Raw genomic sequence first — 21,838 nt, forward strand, 5'->3', positions numbered from 1 at the left:
GACACAGATGAATCCCCAGCTGGGGAACTACCAAGGGAAGAAGGCTCAGAGTGTGGGAAGTGGTGGTAAGACAATGATGAGTAGAGAAGAGGGAGAAACTGGGAAGAGGAAGTGTTGGAAGCCAAAGGGGTAACAGGACTTAGTTTGTGGGGAGAGCCTGTGGCAGAAAGAAGTCAAGATTCAGGGGCAGAAGCTGAAGCAGATGAGTGGGAGGGGGGAGGTCAAGAGGCAGAGGGGAATCAAGCTAGTGAAGAGTCACAGGTGTCTCCCCTCTGCTGCTGTGATAAGCTCCTCTCCCTACATACTCCCAGAACCAGGAAATGTATGAAACAGGAAGAGCAAAGACAGGCTGCACACAATCTCTGACTGCCTGCAAGAAGCCCTGGAGAGGAGGAGACATAGGCGGTTGTGGGGGGGCAGCAAGTTTTAGTCTTGGTAACTGATTTTATGGAGTAGGATCTACAGGGCATGAGCTGCTATGTTCATCAGGCCTGAAACTGCGCCAAGTTTGTGAAGATCCTGAGCCCCAATGTTGACAATTTCTGAGTAAACATTAACAGGACAGGACTGCAAAAGTGCCAAATAAATTATTAACAATTGGATTGAGTATAGGCCCATTAGAAAGAATAGACTCTCTCCACTACTTACCGTACTTCATTATTCGTGAAATACTATGATTGCCATTAGAGAATGCCTAGAAATTGTTTCCTCTTCCCACTTTTCTTTCTGTGGTATCTCATTCCTCCTCTGGAGGGCAACATTAGCAAACACTTTGTCCTATAGTCTATCAATTAAGTTTCTGTGCAGATACTATTCTTCTTTTGTCATAATTAAGAGAATTATAAAAAATGTGGGCATTGAACATTGCTTTGTAATTGTTTATTTAATGATAAATTGAAAAAGTTTGTACTGTAAGTTTTGTTGCACCTTTAACTCCAGCAAATCTATAATGGCATAGGTAAAGGGACCCCTGACCATTAGGTCCAATCGTGACTGACTCTGGGGTTGCAGCGCTCATCTCGCGTTATTGGCCGAGGGAGCCGGCGTACAGCTTCCAGGTCATGTGGCCAGCATGACAAAGCCGCTTCTGACGAACCAGAGCAGCACACGGAAATGGCATAAGCATTCATGAAATATGGTCCAAAGCTGACGGGCTCCAAAGAAAATCAACAACTGACCTTAAAGTAGCCAATTGTGAACACAGGAAAATCAAAGTAACTCTCCAGTATGTAACTACTGAATTACAATTTATCATGAAGCTAAATTCTATCACCTGTGGCCTGAATCATTATACTGTAATATCATTGCTCTCACTTAGGGTTGCCAGACTCAATAGAGGACAGGACACCTGTACCTTTAATTGCCCTGCTCTCTTTTGAGTCTGGAAACCTTAAAGAGAAACCAGCAGACCCTTTGTTTACTTTCCAAGCAAAGGGTCTGCTGGTTTCTCTTTAAGGTTTCCAGACTAAAAAGAGAGCAGGGCAATTAAAGGCACAGAAGTCCTGTCCTCTATTGAAGTCTGGCAACCCTACTGTGAGACAGCAAATTGGTGGGGCCCCCTCCCTCAACAAATAAAGCCAGAGTTTAGAGTAGAGAGGTTAGGAAGCAATAACGTCACTTAGAAGGAAAGCAGCAAGCTGGAAAGCTGAGGGGAGAGTCAGAACACAATGTTTGATTTCTGTTTGAATCCAAGGCTATGACTAAGGAAGAAGCAAGACCCTTTTGGGGTGGTGATGTTGTGAACCCCTCTATCGCAGGTACAGGTTGTATATATGTGTAAATAAGCCACATATTATAAAGACAAGTCTCCACTGTGCCTCATTTCCAAAAGGAAACACAAACCCTCGAGTGCCTAGAACTCCAGTAATCTTGTACTGCTCTGAAACTGGGATGGTGTGCAATAATAATATGCTCCAGTGAGGCAACAGGTATGCTCAGAACCAAATGTTCTGCTGTCTTCATAGCTGTTCCTACTTTCAAAGAGAGAAACTGATTATAAAGCCGAAGAGGGACTTGTTTATTGGACAATGGGACCAGCAACAGTAGCGTCAAACACATATTCTGCTGAGCTCATGGTTCATCAATTTGAATATTGTTACTGATTATGGCCTTGTACAACACCGTACTGCATCTTAAAAGGAATTCCACATTAGCAGTAAAATTATGTCCACACATCCTAAAGTCTGACATCATGGCCCATTGGTTTTTTTGTTGTTGTTTTTAACAATTCCACATTCCTATTTATTTATATGTATAAACTTATGAGTTACATATCTGAAGGATCTTAAAAAATTCCTTAATTGTGTTTCCCCCCTAAATACAGGAGGAAACTTTCCAGCCTGACAGTAGAAATTGCTTTAAAATGTAATATAAAACATGCAACTGACACCTGATCTGCTTTTACTAAATACCCTAAGACATCATAGAGTAACATAAATATTCAACAGGTTAATATCCAAAAATAGCAGCACTAAAAATAGCAATATAAAAGTACAGTCACTTTGGATTGCTGAACTATTAACTGCTTGTAAGATAAGACACTTGCTATTTGGGTACTTATTTTGCTATCTGTTTCATTTTTATATAATTTTTAGTCCAACAAGTTCCCAAATATTTCAGCTCTGCATTGTTTACCCTTTCTATTTAACCTATGATTCTCAAAGAAGACAACTACCTGTTAAATATGCAAAGCAAGAGTGCATACTTGGCATCTCTTAAGTTATGTCTTAATTATCTAAGAACTTGCGCTGCAATCTTGCTTAAGAACGTAAAAATGCCTTCCTGCATTACAGTCACCTAGTCCAAAGTTCTTTGCAAGAATTCCAGAACTCAGTACACATTAGGTGGTGTACTAGAATTTTGCCAGTGCTTCTGCTGTGTACAATAATTTACTGTACTTTCTAACCATCCCCAGGGTATACTCCAATATGAAATTAGAGATTACATCAAATCAATCTCATTATTTTATTGTATTATTTCCAGAAAAAATCCACGGTTCAAATATTCCAGTTCAGGTTACTTTTTCTATTGCCTTATTTCAAGAAATAAATAGAGGTTACTTACCAATAGTTACGTTTTGAGTGTTATCTCCAAGTATTAATAGGTGAACATTTCACGTGGAGATGTTACTTCTGGAAATAAGAACATAGCTTAGTTTTAAAAGAAATCTAGACTGATGCCTGATGCAATTCCATGGGAGGAGGTACACCTCAAAGGGACAGCACTCAGAAACAGGCGTTGTTATTAACTTTGAACCTTTTCATAACAGGCATGATCACTCTGCTTCTCAGCTTAAGTATTCAGAAGGAATAAAGCAGGGGCCAGCAACCTTTTTCAGCAGGGGGGCGGTGCACCATTCCTCAGAGCATGTGGTGGGCCAGACTATATGGGGGGGGGGGGAATGAACAAATTCCTATGCCCCATAAATAACCCAGAGATGCATTTTAAATAAAAACACACATTCTACTCATGTAAAAACACCAGGCAGGCCCCACAAATAACCCAGAGGTGCAATTTAAATAAAAGGACACATCTACTCATGTAAAAACACACTGATTCCCTGAACATCCACGGGCCGGATTGAGAAGGCGATTGGGCCGCATCCGGCCCACAGGCAGTGGAGGAGCTTCCCACGCTCCTGCCCACGGGCCTTAGGTTGCCTACCCCTGGAATACAGGGCCAATTCAGCTCCAAGGGGGTGGGGAATAGTCCTTATAATCAATTTATTTGGGAATATTTACAGGGGAGTTCATTTCCAAGTGCAATCAAATGTGCAACCAAACAGCCCATTCTACAGGGGAAAACTACTGTTTCCCACTTTCCTTTTAGCTGATTCGCAATCCCCTCTTCACTTTTCTGCTGTATATATATATATATATATATATATATATATATACATACAATATTGTAAACTACCCTGTGATATGAAAATATATATTTTAGGTGACCAAGGCCAGGTGTATCTGCTTGCCACCCCCATTAGGGGAGTGGGATTATGCAGCATAAAGTGAGAAGGAAGTGCTAAGGGCAAATTTTGTTCATGGTCTAGTGAGGTGATGGCACAAATTTATTTTAACTGCTGTTTGGCTTTGGTGCATGCTTATTATTGTGAAAGAAATTATCAAAAGTAAAGCACCAACACTTTGGAACTCCCTATCAGTATCAGGCAGGCACCTTTACAGTACTACTGTATGTTTTTGGGTACCTGCTTAATTTTTTTTCCCCGGCAGGCCTATTTAGACATGTAGAACTTACATGTGTTTTAGTCTGTTTTTAGTGTATTGTTGATTTTAATTAGCTTTTGATATATATTTATTTAATCTGTTTTTAATAATCTTTTATTGATAAATGGAACATTTTGGAATTGCTTTGTGTAAATTGTTTTATGTACTACAGTCAAGCAGGTTTTGTTAAATAAAAAGGTCAACGTGTGGTCTTCGGCTTTTTACAAATGAGCCAACTCCTTTTGTCAATTATAAGTGAAATATACTCGGAGTCGAGAGTGAATTTCATGCTCTTTATTCAGCTCATATTCATCAAGGAGAAGAAGAGAAGACGAATGGCTCTTTCCCCAAAACCATCTGCTTATATACATTATTTACACAATGGGCCTTGCGTGATTGGCTACTTCAGGGCTACACCTGTGGGCCAATTATATTGTGGATTGACTTCTGCCTGCAGCCTGATTGGCTGCTCCTACAGGCCAATCAGGTAGCAGATTCACTTCTGCCAGCCGCCTGATTGGCTGCTCCAGCAGGCCAATCAGGTTGCGGATTCACTTCCACCTGGAGTTGGATTGGGTAGCTCCCGCTGATTCTGAATCCTATTGTTCTAGGATTCAGCTCAGTACATAACACCCCTCCCCTCTAAGTTCCAGTCCTGCCCGGGAAGTTGCATTCGTAGTCCCCAAGGTCTGCTGGCCGCCTCCGTGTGCGTTGTGGCCTGGGGTGTTCCTTGGTCAGGGGTTCTGGTTCTGGCTCGTGTTCCGAGGCTGCTGGCTGTGCCGGGGCTGTCTGGTCTGGCGCCACTGAACCACTAGGTTGTGACTCTGGTTCCGGTGTCCTTCCAGCCTCGGGGCGCCCCTCTGTGCCTACTGCTTCTGCTTCCCCTGCCCACCCCTCTCGCTCTACAGGCCTCACTGCCCTGCTGTCCCCTTGGGACCCCTCTGTCCCGCTCTCCTCCTGGGTTCCTCCTGGGAATCGTCGCCGTAGCTGGTCGCAGTGGCGGCGCCAACATTGCCCCCCTTCCGTTAGTACCTCGTACGACACGGGACCGGTCACCTTGGTGACTGTGGCGGGTACCCATGCTGGGCCTGCCCCAAAATTCTTTGCATACACTGGGTCCTGGGCCACAAATGTCCGGGGGTTCCTGCCTTTCCCCACCACTACCTCATCCTGAGCTCTGTCGGGGTGAAGTCGGTCCAGTCTAGTTGCAAGGCGCCGGCCCATGAGTAGTTCAGCTGGGCTCCGGCCCGTCGTTGTGCTTGGGGTGCTGTGCTGTGCTAGAAGAAATGCGGCAAGGCGGTATTCCCAGTCCCCTTGTGTTATGCGGCGGAGGCTGTCCTTGGTGGTCCGCACCATGCGCTCCGCTTGGCCATTGGTGGCAGGGTGGAATGGTGCTGAGCGGATGTGGCGGATGGCGTTCTGCGCTGTGAAGGTCTGGAACTCCTCTGACGTGAATGCGGTTCCATTGTCCGAGACGAGGGTGTCAGGGAGCCCGTGGGTTGCAAACAGCTTACGTAGTACCCGGATGGCTGCCGCCGTAGAAGTGGACGGTACCAGTGCGACCTCCAGCCATTTGGTGTAGGAATCCACCACTATGAAGAATGTTTTTCCCTGGAAGGGGCCAGCGAAGTCCACGTGCAAGCGTGACCATGGATGTCGGGCGGACTCCCAGGGCTGGACTGGGGCCCTTGGGGGATCCGGGCGGGATTCTTGGCAGGTCTGGCAGTGTTGGACCCAGGCCTCTATCTCTCTGTCAATCCCCGGCCACCACACATAACTCCTGGCAAGGGCCTTCATCCTCACTACCCCTGGGTGTGTCTCGTGTAGGGCTGTGAGGACCCTTTTGCGGAGGGGCTGGGGAACAACAACCCTGCTTCCCCATAACAGGCACCCCTTGTGGGCCGACAGTTCATGTTTGCGGTTTGTGTAGCCAGCGAATTCTGGCCCGGGGCTGCTGCTGGGCCATCCTCGCCACACCCAGTCCAGGACCCGGGAGATGACCCTATCTTTTGTGGAATGGTGCGCAACTTCTTGTGCCTGAATGGGTCGGTCGGGAAGCAGCTCCAGGGTCATAACCTCTTGCGCAGGCGCTGGGTCGGGGCCTGTTTCTGGTAGTGGTAGCCTGCTGAGTGCGTCTGCGTGGCCCATCGCCTTCCCAGGGCGGTGGATTAGTGCATACTGGTAGCCGGCAAGGAAAATTGACCACCTGAGGACACGTGGAGACAACACTTGGGGGGTCTGCTTCTCGGGGGCAAACAGGCCAAGCAACGGCTTGTGGTCAGTCACTATGGTAAAGGGCCGCCCGTACAAGAAATCATGGAATTTTTTTACGCCCTTCACAATTGCCAGACCCTCCTTGTCAATCTGTGAGTAGTTTCGTTCGGCTGCAGCAAGCGTCTGGGAGAAGTATGCCACCGGCACCTCTCTTCCATCCGGGAGTTGGTGTCCCAGGACAGCGCCGATGCCATAGGGAGAGGCGTCGCATGCCAGCACCACTGGCAGCCTCTCGTCGAAGTGTGCCAAGACCGAGTTTGAGACGAGCAAGTCCTTGACTGCCTGGAATGCGGCCCTTTGTCGCTGGCCCCACACCCAAGGGGCCCTTTTATCTAGGAGTCTGTGTAGGGGCTCCGCTACCGCTGCCTTATGGGGAAGGAAGGCATGGTAAAAGTTCAATAGTCCCAAGAATGACTGAAGTTCGGGCTTGCTCTTGGGCGCTGGGGCCTCACAAATGGCCCGTACCTTGTCACCGGTTGGATGGACCCCTTCTGCGTCCACCTTAAATCCCAGAAAGTCCACCTGCGGCACTCCCAGTAAACACTTTTCCCGCTTCACCTTGAGGCCCGCTGTCTGGAAACGGTGCAGGACGGAGCGGAGGCGGTCCTCAAATTCCTCTGGTGTGGGCCCGGCGATCAGTACATCATCGAAGAAGGGGGTGACGCCAGGAATCCCTGGTAGTCCGTGATCTCCGTCGAGTTGCCTTGGTGCATGGTGCCGTGTGACCTGGGGCTCCTGGGTCGGTCATCTGATGCTTGTCGACGGGTGAGTCGAGCCCGACACACCCGGGCGATGTGTCCCAATTTTCTGCACTGCCTGCACTCTGCGTTGCGGAAACGACAGGTCCTCCTCTCGTGGTTCTCCCCGCAGCTTGCACAGTTCCCTCCTTCTCGTCGAGGCTGCTGTGGTGTGTGTGCTGCTTGAGTGCGCCGCTGTACTCGGTGTACTTCCTCCCTGTCAGATTCGGATTCGTCGGTGAGGTCTTCGTGGTAGACCCTCGGTTGGGATGGCGGGGCCGGTCGTGCCTCTTGCGTTGACCTCTCGGCGGCTTCGGTTGCCAGGGCTTCCTCCAGAGCAATCTGGAACGTGAGGTCTTTTTTGGCGTAGAGGCGTCGTTGCAACATCTCGTCCCTCAGGCCACCGACGAGGCGGTCACGAAGCATGTTCTCCAACTCTGAGAAGTTGCATAACCGGGCGGCTTGGCGGAGGGAGGTCACAAACCCAGTTATGGTTTCCCCCGGGGCTTGCCGCTTTGCGTAGAAGGCATTTCGGCAAGCCACCACCGAGGGCTGTGGTGAAAAGTGCTCCTTCAGCCGTTCCATTATTGTTTTGTAAGAGACGGTAGCGACATCTCTAGGTGCAAGGAGAGCCCGGGCGATTTCAAACGTCTCCTCTCCACAGACGCTGAAGAATGTCGCCCTCTTCATGGCATCGTTGGTGACTTCTTTCGCTTGCAGGAGGAAGTTGAAACGGGCGGCGTACCCTTCCCAGTCTCCTGATGCTGGTTTGAATGGCAAGAAGCTGCTGTCGGTTGCCATTCTGGGTTCCTTGGGTCCTGGAGCTGAAGCCTGGATGCACGGTGCGATGCAGCGGTGCAGCAGGTGGCGGTGCTGCGGTGCAGTGCGTGGTGGCGGTCAGCTCAGCAGGATCCCACCTTCGTCGCCAGTGAAATATACTCGGAGTCGAGAGTGAATTTCATGCTCTTTATTCAGCTCATATTCATCAAGGAGAAGAAGAGAAGACGAATGGCTCTTTCCCCAAAACCATCTGCTTATATACATTATTTACACAATGGGCCTTGCGTGATTGGCTACTTCAGGGCTACACCTGTGGGCCAATTATATTGTGGATTGACTTCTGCCTGCAGCCTGATTGGCTGCTCCTACAGGCCAATCAGGTAGCAGATTCACTTCTGCCAGCCGCCTGATTGGCTGCTCCAGCAGGCCAATCAGGTTGCGGATTCACTTCCACCTGGAGTTGGATTGGGTAGCTCCCGCTGATTCTGAATCCTATTGTTCTAGGATTCAGCTCAGTACATAACAATAAGTTACCTTGCATTTACATTAATTTAATTAACTAAAGGGCTGCTTATTATTCACAAAATGGTTTATGATCACCTGAACGCGGCCCGCCACGTAAACGCTTGAGAGAAACTTAACCCAGGGTTGAGAAACGTCACCTGCTCCATTTCTACCTACAGAGATGTCGTTATAAGCGGAGGGGGCAGGGGCAGCGCCTACACCGCCTTCCCCTCAAGAGTTATCACGACCACACGCCATCCTTTCCCCTCACATGGTCAAAGGCATTTTCGCCAGTTCTGGCAAACTGCGGTTGGAAGTGATATGGAGACGCGGCGGAGCTGTGGAGGGTAGGAATTCACGCGAGGTAGCTGCGCGTGAGGGAGCGCGAGAAGAAACTCGCTCGCGCTCAGCTACCGTGACGTCTGGAGAACGCTCGGCAGCAGAGGGCAGGCGCACGTTTCCAGGAGGTCGCCCCTACCCTCGCGAGGAGGGGCTTGAGGATGGGGCGGGAGAGAGAGAGGCGGGTGGGGGGAGAGAAACTGGTGCGCACATGCGCGCAGCGTGGGAAGTCGGTTTCGTTGCTGGGGATCTGGCACAGGAGGCGGGGCGGCGGCGGCGGCCGAAGTTGTGGTGCTCGGCTCTGCCTTCCTCCCTGGGCGGCTGCGCGCGGGGTGAATTGGGAGGGTTGTGTCTCGCTGCCTGTCTCCGGCCCGCGTCTGTTATTCTGAGGGGCCTCAAGTGAAGCGGTGCTGCCGGGCGCGCGCCTCCTCCTCCTCCCTCTCCCGATTAGGCTGAGCCTCGTCCGGTGCTGCTTTCAGTAGAAAGACGTCCTTTGCTTTCAGGTGAGACGCCCTTTTTCTGACTTAGCCCTGAAGCCGCTCAACAGGTCTCCGAGAGAGAGGGGGCGGGGGGAGGCGAGCTGGAAGTTGGCTGGCTGGGCGAGAGGGGGGACTCCTGCCCCCAAAGTTAGTCGCCCAGCCCTTCTCCCGTGTGTGCGTTTGGGCTCTTGTGGGAGCCGAGACCCCTTTTCTGAGGCGTCTGGTTGGGGGGGAGTGTGCCGGGAATAAGGTGGCGCTGCTCCTCTTGCATGTTGTCTTATTCAGCCTCTTCCTCCTTCCCCCCTCCCCTGTGCGTGTGTGTGAACTTTTGTCTCCGTGTCTGGCTGGTTACTTCTCGAGACCTTTCCCACCCCCGCCTTTCCTCCGTGCTTTCTCTCCCTGCCTGTTTATATCTCCTCTGTCTGTGTGTACGTGCCTGAGTAGAAACTGAACAGGCAGTCTTGTTTGTTGACATTTATTCTCTTCCCCCCTCCCACTTCTACGCTCTTTTGCGTTAATCCTCAGGTATTTGCAGTTTGTGTGTAACCTGCGTGTTGGGCTGCTTCCTCAAATGACTCCTTTTGCCATCCCTGTCTCCTGGGTTTCCTTTAGGTGCAGCTATTTCCATTGTTGGCTCACACACGTTCTATTTCAGTGTGTCCTGTGCTTAATCCGGCCCCCTTTTCGCAACCTGCTGGAAGTCCCATGTTTGGGGAGTTGGCCTTGTAAAGCCATTAGTCTCTGCCGGCATGGAGGGCGTTTGCAGGAAGGATTACCTTGTGTACCGGCAACACGCTATCTATTCCGAATTACGTGCTGGGTGGGTTAATGTTGCGATACCATTTGGAACCTCTGATCGGGAAAGTGGGGTTTTTGAAGTATTTTGTAGATAAAGCTGTCTTACCTCTGTGAATGTATCTCGGGACTGTAACAGTATTAAAACGCCAAGATCTGAGTCTACACCCCACCCATCCCAATTTCTTTCTTTTGGTCAATCTTGGAATAAAGTTGGAACTGTATATAGCAGTGCTCCCCAACCTTTTTATCGCTGTGGACCAGTCAACGTTTGATAATTTTACTGCGGCCCGCTGAGGGGGGGGGATGTTTATTGTTTATATTTTATTTAGATTGTTTTGATTTAATAATTTAATTGTATTTAATGATCCTTAGGCGGCCCGGTACCAATTGATCCACGGACCGCTACCAGTCCGTGGCCCGGGGGTTGAGGACCACTGGTATATAGGACATATGGCAGTGTATATTAGCATATTGCCCAGCAAGAGTAGAAAAGAGATGTTTTTGCTTTTGCTGAACAATAAGTGATAACTATATATTTTATATTTTTCAGCCAATATTTCAGAAAACTTTGTTGGATTTTAGAAAAGGGGTAAAGTAAATATCTGAAAAATGCCATCTCTGTGGTGCTGTATTGATTGTCCCAGTTGGGATGACAACAAATGTTGACAATTCAATTTTAAACTGCTAAGTTGAATTTAGTTGAACTTACTATAAAAGGAACACTGAAGGAGTTCCACAAATTTTAGAGCCAGTGAGCTTCAGATTTCTTACTTCCTGTTCTACAGAGGAAGTTGTATTCTCAAATGTAAATGCAGGTGAGAATTATATGAAATCACTTTTTTTAATTAAAAATAAAAAACCACTTAAAGGCTATAGTATATTCTTAAATAATATGCAGTATCTGGTTATCGAATGAAAAATAATCTTGTTCAAATACTGTAGTTTGAACTGAAGAAAACAACAGTAGTGTTGCCCCTAGAAACATTTTCTGCATTAAACACTGTTAAAAAAGGCTTGCTAGTCAACATGTTTGTTTGTTTTTTAAAAAATTGCAAACAGTTTTCTGAATTTATTTCCTGCCCTTCATCATAAATGATCTGAGTGGGTAACAATGTAAACAACAATAAAGCATAAAAATCCAGTTAAACATAAATAATAATCACTTGCACTTAAACAAGAACACTGATCACTATATCACCGTGCAGGCTGTAGATGTACATACTCAGAAGGCTTGTAGAAGAGAAAGGTCTTCAACAGGCACTAATCACTTGAGTTCTTATTTGAAGCAGGTGACCTGAAAACATATGATTCTATCATTGCTAACATATTGCTCGGCTAACGTCACTTAAAGTTACGGGGCAGAGTTCAACCACAAGCCAACCAAAGAGGAAGAGCAGTAGCTCAATGTTAGGGCTTGTGTGTTCCAGGTAAAGGTCCTAGATTTAGCCCGTGGTGCCTCCAAATAGGGCTGAAACTCTGATGAGTTGCATAGCACGATATAAGGCTATTTCCTATATTCCTCTGATCAAAGTTAAGCACTTCTAAGTTGCATTGTTTGCAGTGGGACAGACATCAGCACATAGGCTTAAATCTAATTGATTTCAGCGACTTAGAATGCTTAATAGGTCATATACATGGTTTGTGTTGCATTAGAGTGGTGGTTTTATTGGTGTGTTATTTATATTGTGTGTTATTTATATTGTATAAGTAGTGAGTGGAAAGGCAGCTGTTAAATATTAAAGATAAATAAATGCAAAACAGTAGTTTTACTCGTGTATTTCTGAATTGCTGTTAGACTTGTGTAGGCATGGTTAGTTTGTTTTTAATGGTAAATAAAGATTGTCCATGCTCAAAATCTAAGACCTATTGTAGGAATCAATCTTGGAAGAAACTGTTAATTCTGGGGGGAAGTAAGTGGTTTTCCTTTTAATCTGTTTCCATAGTGGTGGTATAGCTTTTTTGAGGCTAGAAGAATTATTCTAAATTTGGTTTCTTGGTTAGCAACAGTAGAGATAAGTGAGACCTTTAGAGTTAATGAGCTAAGACATGATCAGCTAGGCTTTTTTCTCCTGCTGGGTGGTCGATAAGTCATTCTTGAGCTAGTAGTATTAAGGATCTGCTTTGGCCATTGAATCAACCTATTCTATCCTGTCGTTTAAAGCTTAAAAGGGCACTAGCTAGCAACAAGTCAATCTGGTTCAAATTTCTAGTATGTTCCATCCTGTGGGCCCACTGTGCTACAATATTTATAAAAGATTAAAATTAAAACATACCTATCTTCTGGCTTAGCCCTAGCCAGCCAAAGTGGGTCCAAACAGAAACTTGGCATCATTTTTTGTGTATATTTTCAATTAACCTTTGATAGTGTCACAATTTAATTTTTATTTTCTTATTCCATTTATATTCATTTCAGTGGTTGTAGATATAGATTTTTCACTAATGTGGCATATTTGTAGTGCCTGTCTCTCAGAATCTGCTTTCTTTATGCAAATATTTGGGGAAGGTGTACTTCATTGTGTGACTATCTAAACAGGAGGTGGGCATTGGCTAAAGGGATTTTTAAGGTGTGTAATTAATCTATTATCTTTGTCTCAAAAATTCATACTATAGAAGTTTTAAGCTTCCCTGTGTCAGAATTAAGCCTTTAAAGGCAACAAGCAGAAAGGCAGAATTGTGCTCAATATTTTTTTCATCAACGTTCACAACAAATTTAGTCTACAGGTCAGCCCTGAATGTAAGAGAGTTTAAAAAAAATGATTGAAATGAAAAACAAGTCTTGGATAATCAAAGAAGCACAGATCATGTAGGAAATAAACTTCATCATGAATTTAAGAGTTGGAGCCTTGCAAATGTAATGATATGCTTAGAATCCAATTCATGTAGATGTGCTATAACAGTTTTAAATAACTTAATGTGAACTTAATACCACTTGCTTATTATTAGAAATACAAAATCTGCTTCTGATTATTCTTACTGTGAATCATTGCCTGAATAAGCTTAAATTTCTGGATTAGAGCAATTTTATAGTAACTATTAAGTATCTTACCTGGGTGAAACTTCAGAGAGGTAAGCAGATGCTTTTGAAATATGTGGCTTTCCTTTTGATTGCTGAACTTTTTAAACACTAAGAACACACTCCAGCTGAAGCTAAGTACTTTGTCCCATTAATTTCAACAGGAGAATTAAATGTGTGCTTAAATCTCTCCCACTGAAATCAGTGAGACTTAAAAGTACTTAACTTTGCTTGGATTGCACACAAGTGAGTTTAAGCTGAGCCACTTATTCCATGTTTTAACACCATATTACTTTTTTGTACGGTATGTATCCATTTCACAGGCAACAGTGTTAATACTGATAGCAATAGCATAGCTGCCAAGTTTTCCCTTTTCTCGCGAGGAAACCTATTCAGCATAAGGGAAAATCCCTTTTAAAAAGGGATAACTTGGCAGCTATGCAATAGCAGTTATAGTCTAAAATGAATCTACATGACATGGTGAGATAAGTGATGGATTAATTCCTCAATTTGATTTGGAATTGAAAACTGGCAATATCACTATAATAAATATAAGCACTTGAAAGCAAAAAAAGGCTTCTAATTCGTCAGGAAAACCATCTGATTATAGAATGAGAATTAAGGAGCTAGAACAGAGCATTGGTTCAGTCTGAAGCATGCTGTGGTGCCAAGGAAAATATTCCAAACTTGAAGAGGAACAATCACTTACTTTGCTCATTAGAGCCATTGTGATGGTTCATTTAGTACACAAGATGCAATTAGATCTAACAATTTTATCCAGTGTTCATACCCACACATTTATTTGTCAATTGAAGTCATTCTCATCCAGTAAAACACATGTGATGAGATACAACTTTATTGCTGTAGTGGACAGCAATTCCATGTGTCTTGGTCAATGAGTTCTGTGCCCTTAGAAACTTGGCCATCTTCTCGCAATGTCCTGTCAACTGTTCCTTAGGCATGTATATCTCTGTGTACTGCAGTAGTTCTGGCTCAACCACCTGGTTGAAATAAGAGAGTGATTCTGAACCTGGTGCATACTCAGTGTGTTGGATGTCCCTGACTGATAGCTGCTGCATTTGGAGCATCAGTTACTACCTGTGTCTGCTTGATCACCTCCCCTTTTTAGGTTTGCTGTATTGCTAGTGAATGCATTATCAAAATTCAAAGAAAGGGGCAACTTGCAGATCTTGTTGCTGTCTTGCCACCAACGCTAAGCACCAAAACAGCAATGACAATGCATTCAGTAGCAAGACAGCAAGCACACTGAGAGCAGATATATGGTGACCTCTCACCAAAAGATTAATAGTTTATGGTTCCAAATCTGTCATCTGGCAACTTAACACTGACCAGGGAATATTTGCACCACAAAATTCAAAGAAAGGGGCAACTTACAGATCTTGCTGCTGTCTTTCTTACCACCAACTCTAAGCACCCATTCACAGTTATCAGTTGAAATAAATTAGTAAAGGTAAAAGGTAAAGGACCCCTGGATAGTTAAGTCCAGTCAAAGGCGACTATGGGGTGCAGCACTCATCTCAGGCCGATGGAGCTAGCATTTCTCCACAGACAGCTTTCCGGGTCATGTAGCCAACATGACTAAACCACTTCTGGCACACGGAGGACTCTGACAAAGAATGAAAATTAAAAACAATAATTTTAATAATATTTATACCCTGCCCATCTGGGCTGGATATTCTCAGCCACTCTGGACAGTTTACAGCATATATAAAAAGAGTAAAAATGAAGCATTAAAAACTTCCTGAAATGTTAGCTTTCAGGTCCAATTTGAGGTACTTACCTTTGAAGCCCTGTGTGGACTGGAATCAATAGAGATTACCACTCCATTTATGAATCCCCATATTAATTGACATCCTCTGATAAGACCTTGTTCATTTAACACCATTATGTTAGATGAAGTTTTCAACAACTAGGAACAGAACCTTTCTTACTAGTTCCTCCCTTATTGGAGAAGTTGTAAGATCCTCCCCCCCTTACTTTGTTATATAATGGAGGGCTGGTCTTAAGTAATAATGTTTGCTACTAACAACTGAATTTCTTGATCATTTATAAAACACATTGTAGGAGCCACATTGAACCTTAAATCTGGAATACAGATATTTAAAATAAATCTTTCTGGTCAAGCTCTGTACTGTACTTAACTGACTGGTATCAGGCTGGTTAAACATTTTGTAGGGAAGTACTGTAAACTTATGTGAAGGGGACATGGGTGGCGCTGTGGGTTAAACCACAGAGCCTAGGGCTTGCTGATCAGAAGGTTGGCTGTTCGAATCCCCACGATGGGGTGAGCTCCCGTTGCTCAGTCCCAGCTCCTGCCAACCTAGCAGTTCAAAAGCACCTCAAAGTGCAAGTAGATAAATAGGTACCGCTCCGGCGGGAAGGTAAACGGCATTTCCGTGTGCTGCTCTGGTTCGCCAGAAGTGGCTTTGTCATGCTGGCCACATGACCTGGAAGCTATACGCTGGCTCCCTCGGCCAATAAAGCGAGATGAGCACCGCAACCCCAGAGTCGGTCACGACTGGACCGAATGGTCAGGGGTCCCTTTACATTTTTTAAAACTTATGTGAACATTATTTGCTAGTTTAGGTTACTGCCTATCAGTGTAATTAGTAGTTGATGTATGTGACTACTTAACTGGACTCTGGTATATTGACTTCTTAAAGCTTATCTTGTGAATTTCTTACCATCCTGTGGTTCTTCAATTACCTGAGCACTCACAAGGCAGGCAGACCTTGTTGCCTCACACCCTCTACCCTGTGGCAGGAGGTGTCCCATCAGTTTTCATCAGATATTCATGACAAGCCCAACTTTTGGGGACCTGAGGTGCAGTGAAGAATTTGCAGGCAGCCTACAAATAATTCAAATTTGGAAGGGGTATGAGCATGACTCTGACACAGATTCTGAATCCAATCAACATTTTGAAATATTTTTTATAAAGCCCTGCATTGCACCGTCAATCAATTTGCAGTTTGGATCCATCTGCATTTCTGAACATGCAGGTAACAGCAGTTAACAGGAATGCCTTTTATCAATTTTAACTGGAATTCCAGCTGTTTGCATTTCTAAAGTTAGATCTGGACATGGTCATTCATTGCCTGGCCAGCTCCAGGTTGGCTTGGATATACTGCACTATTTGAGACTGCCTTTGAGGACAGACTTGAAACTACATTTGATCCAGAATGCTGTGCCAGGCTTGTTGTCTGGGGCTAGCAGGACTAATGCAATGCCAGTTATGTACCAACTTCTCTGGACATCATTCTTGCCAACCTCAATTCAAAATGCCCACTTTGGTCTTCAGAAACATAAGCTGCCTGTGTTGGGCTGAGGTTCAAAGGAATTGTCTCCTCCAACCTGAACCTGCTGAAGAACTTGGCTCAGCTTTCAAAGTCCTTGTGGTTTTCCACTGATGGTTTGTTTATTTGGGGATGAAGAGACAGGACTTTTTATTGCAATGTCCAAATTATGAAAACGTCTTCCTAGGCAGGTTTCTGGCTCCTTCACTACCTGCTTTTAAAGTGCACATTTAAGCCAGTTTTATTTCAGTGGGCATATTTTAGTTAGGTCCTTTTAAGATTTACGTTTCTGTTTTGCTATTTGCTATCCGCTTTATTGGATTTCAGTTTAATTTGATTTTAAATTGTATTAGCTGCTTTGAATTTGTATTGCACAGAATAGGGTATCATTTTTAACAAATGTATTTCATATTCATGGGCAAAGAAAGCATTCTATAATGGAACTTGGGGCAGAATTCATGCTTTCAGGAACTACTTTGATTGTAGACATGTGGAGCAGTATCCAAATAATCTAATGGGTCCTCCCAGTGCAAGGATTACCACATGTGCAACAGAACCCCCCCTTTTTTTTCCTACTGCATCTTCCTCAAATCTGTTCCAGAGTGGTGGGGAAACCCCTAGAACACCTGGGGAGGGGGAAGTCTTGCTGCACGAGTGGAAATCCTTGTGCTACTTAGCACTACTTTGAATACAACTCAAGTTGGCTACAAAGCACTTATAGATTTACCATTAGGTCTTGCTTTATCAGATGTATTCTGTGGGAGACTCGTGTCTGCTTGCTACATTGGATCTGAAGGATAATATTTTAACTTGCAGTCTTTCTGTTATATGTATTGGGTGCAGCCATTCAATCTCTGTGTTGCCCTGGGGATTTTCTCAAAATGCAAGGTACATCTTTAGTGGCAGATCATGCATTTTTTTCCAGCCTGCATGATTGGTTCTTCATATGAGTTAAAGAGGGGGCTTGCAATTGTCTTTCAGACAGTACACTGCTTTGAAGCTGGGTCTTTCCACATACTGTATTGGAAAAAGTGTCACACTGAACAAGAAAGATCCTGTACCTCAGCCTTCCATCATTCCTCATCATTAGCCATGCTGACTGGACTGATGGGAGTTAGATCCCTCCAGGTTGGGGAAAACAGCAATGCATTGTTGCTTTCCAATTCAATCAAATCATTCATGCCACAAGTAAAGACTGTCATGCAGGATACCCTCTAAACCTGTGCAGCAATTAACTACAGCTAGTTTGTGCTATTGGGTGTCATGGCTTCTATCTCACATCCAGTGCCACATGAGGCTCCCTGTGTGGCTTCTCAAGTTATAGCTTATAAAGGCACCCAAACCAAGCTCCTTGGGAACATTGTGACTGGTTTTGTTGTTCACATGATAGCAACTTGGATGACCATCCATCTACCTGTCAGGGATGCTTTAGTCCTACATTCCTGGACTAGAGGTTGGACTAGATGACCCTTGGGGTCCCTTCCAACTCTACGATTTTAAGTTAGACTTGGTGCAGTGGACATACTTTTCCAGATAATATATCATAGGTCTTGTGATGTCTTACTGGACTGAGAAGCCTAATGTAAGAACACTGCATGTAGGGTCTCTAGGATCTTATTCATTAGGGTAAATTCTAAGACATAAGGATTCAACAGCAGACATTCACTTATTTTATGCTATCTAAATTTAAAGAAAAAGTTATGAAGAACTATATTAACAGGCTAAAACTGGTACAGCCCAAGAGGTGTGCATTATATGTTCCACTAATCTACTTCAACAAAATTTTAACCTTCACTTAGGTTAATGTGAATTCTGAGCTTGATTTTGGGTTGTGTGTGTGTGTGTGTGTGTGTGTGTGTGTGTGTGATTGAAAGAGAGAAAGGGGGACTGGTGAGGGAGAGAGATGTTTAAAGGAATACTGTCAAAGAGACAAATATGTTTCCTGGGGATACTTCATAAAATTTAATTAATTAAACTTTGGTGCTGATTAGTTTGACTGGTATTATATCTATTTATTATACTACTGATATCATTAAACAATGAATTTTAGGGAAAGATAACAGACAAATGTAGGTGTAATTTTCATTACAGAAAAGTTTCCAATGCTGAAAATATGTCATTTGAGTATGTTGCAAGTTGCCATTAAACCAAGAAAACCTCACCCTTTTCAAGTTCCTGAGTAGGGCAAGGACTCACTCTGATGTTGTGCTGGGCCCATGGTAATGAGTTTCCTTCCTCCTGCTCAACTCAGAGCTAGTGAGCAGTTTGTCTTTGCCATGCTGGCCTCAGAAGGACTTGTTCCCTCTTGGGGCAGATCTTCTCTTTGATGTTACATTGAACTTCAGAGTTGTCTAGAGTACTCCTTCCAGCTCATTGTGGGAACAAGGCCCGCCTTTCCTTCCCAGCTCTGAACTGGGTAACGCAAGTGGGGTCTCATCCTTTCAGCCATGCTGGACTGCAGAGTTCAAGCATAAATTCAAAGACACCTATCCCTTCTCCTCTTGGGAATGTCAAGTCTTTGGTGAGTTCAGGTTTTGGCTGACCTTGCTGAAATCCTTAACTGATGGGTCCATATACCTTTTTGTAGTTAAGGTAATACATATATGATTCTAGAAAGCTCACAAAGAGAAACGCAGAACTGCTTATTTTTCTGAAGTCAGGTAGACTTCACTGAATCTCCTCCTGCTTAAAAAATGCCTCTAATTGCCTTGACTGGCTGTCCTAAGACCTAAAACTCCCACTGAACTAAACAGTAGACTTAAAAAGTAAGTAAAGGCTGTGTTTTTCATTTCTCAGTTTAACCTTCTCTTCAGCTGATAATGCAGCATTCCTAAAACCACACTTAGAAGTCTTATCTTAATTCCAGCCAAATGGTAAACATAATCATAAATGACATAGCTATGTATCATTCTGGTAGGTAAGTCAAAACTGGATTTCCATGTGCAGTTGATCAAACGATGGCACTGGAAACTCCAATGTTATAAAGAGAATTCTGCTTCATCTAGTGCACTGAAGAATGTGGCATGTCATGAGAGAAATAGTTCTCTCTGAGGTTTGCAAAATCTGATGTCATTGCGCCCTCAAAGTTCTAGTAAGTGTAAAATGAATGGAATGAAACTAAAGTGATGACTAACAAAAACCACTCCTGCCTGAAACGGGAGTAGCCGAATTCTACTGTTCCAAGCTGACATCAACTGATTGAAGGTCTCTTCCTTGTAAAACTCTAAAATATTCAGGAATGTCCCAGGTTATAAATTGCCTTTTGATCCTCTTAACAATTGTATTAGTCTCTTGAGTTGAAAAGTGGTTCATAATTCCTATTTCATTTATCCTAAAAAGTCCTGTGAATTATTTTTTATACTTTATTATTTTTTCATTTTATATCATTTAAATATAACCTTATTTTTTCACATTATTATTTGCTCATATGAGCTAATTGGTTTCCCTCCCTCCTGTCTCGTGGTTACCATAATTCCTTTCTGTGTCATAGCATTTGTACTTTTTCCTGTTTACATTTCATCCATTTTTATTGCCCCATTTTAAAATATTTGTGTAAGGTAAAGGGACCCCTGACCATTAGGTCCAGTCGTGACCGACTCTGGGGTTGCGCGGGGATTCGAACCGCCGACCTTCTGATCAGCAAGCCCTAGGGTTTTGTGTAAAAAGGTATAAATCAAAAATTTTACAAGTCTTCTTAAGTCAGTCCTGCTAGCGTTGTTAATTGTTTGCAGTTGTCCTTCAAATACTGTATAAATTTACCCCAGTCTTTTTGGAAAGCTTGATAACATTGGTTTCAGATTTTCCCAGTCAGCTTCACCAGCTCTGCGTATTCCATCATCTTCATCTGCCACTCTTCAATCGTTGGTAATTCCTGTTGCTTCCATTTTGGGGTTAACAAAGTCCTCGCTGCCATTGTTGCATATCTAAACAGTTTTTGGTCTGTCTTTGGAATTTCTTCAGCTACTATACCCAATAAGAATGCTTCTGGTTTTTTGACAAATGTACTTTGGTACATTTTCTTTAACTCATTATATATCATTTCCCAGAAGCCTTTACTACATGTCCACCACATATGATAGAAATTCCCTTCCTTTTCTTTACATTTCCAACATTTCTCGTCTTTTGTCTCACATTTTAGCAAGTTTAGTTGGTGTTAAATACTACCTATACATCATTTTCATAATATTTTCTTTTAATGCGCTACAGGCAATAAATTTTACTCCTTCATTCCATAACCTTTCCCATGCCTCTAACGAATAGTCCTGTGAATTAAGCCATCACATCCATTTCACAGATTAAAAACTGAGGAGGCTGTGGTCTCAAGGTCCATCAGGTGCTTCAATGGCTCAGATTTAATGCACTTCTGGGCTATGATAGCCAGGAGGTATTTGAGAATAATATAAGAAAATCTTACATATGATTGTAGTTTCAAAGTATAATTTAACCTTCAACAGGGTGGGGAACCTTTATAAAATAAAATGTCTTAAACTTGGCCCAACAGCATATAGTTGCCCCAATGCCCATGCAATTCTTTCAACAAAATTGTTACTATCTGGCTGCTGCATTTTTCACTAACTGCAACTTCTAGTCAAGAGTTGGCACATGTAAGAGTGCATTGCAATAATCTAGTCTTGAGGTTGCACTGCATATATCACTGTAACCCAGGGGTCAGCAACCTTTTTCAGCCATGGGCCGGTCCACCATCCCTCATATCATGTGGTGGGCCAGACTATATATTGGGGGGGGGGGCAATGAACAAATTCCCAGGCCCCACAAATAACACAGAAATGCATTTTAAATAAAAGCACACATTCTACTCATGTTAAAATACCAGGCAGGCCCCATAAATAACCCAGAGATGCATTTTAAATAAAAGGACACATTCTACTCATGTAAAAACACGCCAATTCCTGGCCGCATTGAGAAGGCGATTGGGCCGCATCCGGCCCACGGGCCTTAGGTTGTCTACCCTGCTGTAGCCATTTGTAGCATATCAGCCAAAGCTAGTAGAAAGCACTCCTAGCCACTGAAGACACTTAGGCCTCCAGCATTAGCAATCGATTTAGAAGTACTCTTAGCCTAACAGCCACTGGCGGAGCTTAATGCTCCAGCACCAGGGCGGGGCTGGCGCCCGTTCTGGGGGCGGGGCGGGGAACCGCCATGGCACCCTCGGGATTGCACTGCCCGGGGCGGAGCGCCCCTATCGTCCGTCCCTTCCTACACCCCTGCTAACAGCCTGCTTCTTCAGATGTAGTTCAACTCCATCCTCAACTCCATCCTGAACATGCAGTTGATCAGACCTAGGAACTATTCACACATAGGACTTCGAACTTACCAGGAGTGAGTTTTTTTATTCACCCCTCCAGCCCACCTCTTA

General features: G+C 44.2%; 1 protein-coding gene across 2 annotated transcripts in view; it reads left to right on the forward strand.

Annotated features, from left to right (window-relative positions):
- Positions 1–9,027: 9,027 nt before the first annotated feature.
- The window catches only part of PALS1 (protein associated with LIN7 1, MAGUK p55 family member), a 55,031-nt gene continuing 42,220 nt past the window's right edge, over positions 9,028–21,838 (forward strand). For both annotated transcript variants that reach the window (XM_035113874.3, XM_035113883.3), the window contains exon 1: positions 9,028–9,360. The gene's annotated coding sequence lies outside the window, so the exon portion shown is untranslated. The remainder of the gene's footprint in view (positions 9,361–21,838) is intronic.

The sequence above is a fragment of the Zootoca vivipara genome, chromosome 1 (assembly GCF_965207765.1).
Source record: "Zootoca vivipara chromosome 1, rZooViv2.hap1.1, whole genome shotgun sequence".
In the NCBI taxonomy this organism is placed as follows: Eukaryota; Metazoa; Chordata; class Lepidosauria; order Squamata; family Lacertidae; genus Zootoca; species Zootoca vivipara.